At 31.3% G+C, this 1053-nt stretch overlaps 1 long non-coding RNA gene across 1 annotated transcript; it reads right to left on the reverse strand.

The window, feature by feature from the left end:
- Window positions 1-235: 235 nt before the first annotated feature.
- LOC108452781 (uncharacterized) lies at window positions 236-1053 on the reverse strand. Its single transcript, XR_001866443.2, has 3 exons — window positions 888-1053; window positions 693-761; window positions 236-608 (listed from the first exon to the last, which is right to left on the reverse strand). It is a non-coding gene; the product is annotated as an uncharacterized LOC108452781 (long non-coding RNA).

Genomic DNA, 1053 nt, shown 5'->3' on the forward strand with positions numbered 1-1053 from the left:
CTTTTAGTGTTTTAATTGATTTGACGAAAATTCATAATTAACTAAGAATATTAACAATTAACTTTTATTAAATTAACCTTAAAATCGAAATAAATTTATTTTATCAGACTATATTTGATAAATTAAACACAAAATTAAATAAATTTACAATTAAAATTAAATTTATTTTATTAACAGATTCATTAAAACTTATTGATGAGGTAAATTTTGTAAGGGAAACAAATGAACAAAAGAGTTTTCCTAGCAATTAATTTGTATTTTATTATATTTCTAGAGGACAATAGCTAAGGAAACGGAAACTTTTCCACACTTCTAAGCAACAGGCACCCTTATTACAACCCAAAATTCATTAAAACTGAAAATTCTAGGGTAAATCTTTCTTCTTGGCTCAATTTATATGAGCAAAATGAAGAAAATTTTGCCAGAACAAAAATCAAAAGCTAAAAATGCATACATACATACATATATATATATATATATAGATAGATAGGTGCCCGAGAGGTGTGGTAATTTGGGATCAAGCAGGAGTAGTTTCATTTGTTCATCCCCATTGTATCCTTCATGGCATCTGCTGCGCCTTGTGCTTTAGCCTGCATCTGCTGCCCAGCCTGCAATACAAATAAATCACCGTTTAGCTCATCTATGATATTCCAAACATCTAAAAAAAAAAAAAAAGAAGAGACATGTATAACCTGTTGCATTGAATCCATAGCAGATTGTGCAGTTTCCCTAGCCTTGTCTACCGTCTGACGGGTCTTCTCCTGACAAAATTAAAGGAAATGGAAAACAATTAGAACAAACTAAAATATGCTTCTTCCTTTTTTTATATATAATCCATGCATGCAAATTGCAATGCAATGAAAATTAATGCAGGTTGGTTGACTCACCTGAGCTTGGCCCTGAGCCTGGCCAGCTTGGAAGCTATTGCTATGGAATTGGTTCATTTTTCCTTTATAACACCAAAAAAAATACACAAATAGAGAAGTAAAATCTTGGGTAGATGATGATGCTTAACTTTTGATGACGAAAACCTCAATACTGGGATGGGTATTT

Source organism: Gossypium arboreum, chromosome 11 (assembly GCF_025698485.1).
Source record: "Gossypium arboreum isolate Shixiya-1 chromosome 11, ASM2569848v2, whole genome shotgun sequence".
Lineage (NCBI taxonomy): Eukaryota > Viridiplantae > Streptophyta > Magnoliopsida > Malvales > Malvaceae > Gossypium > Gossypium arboreum.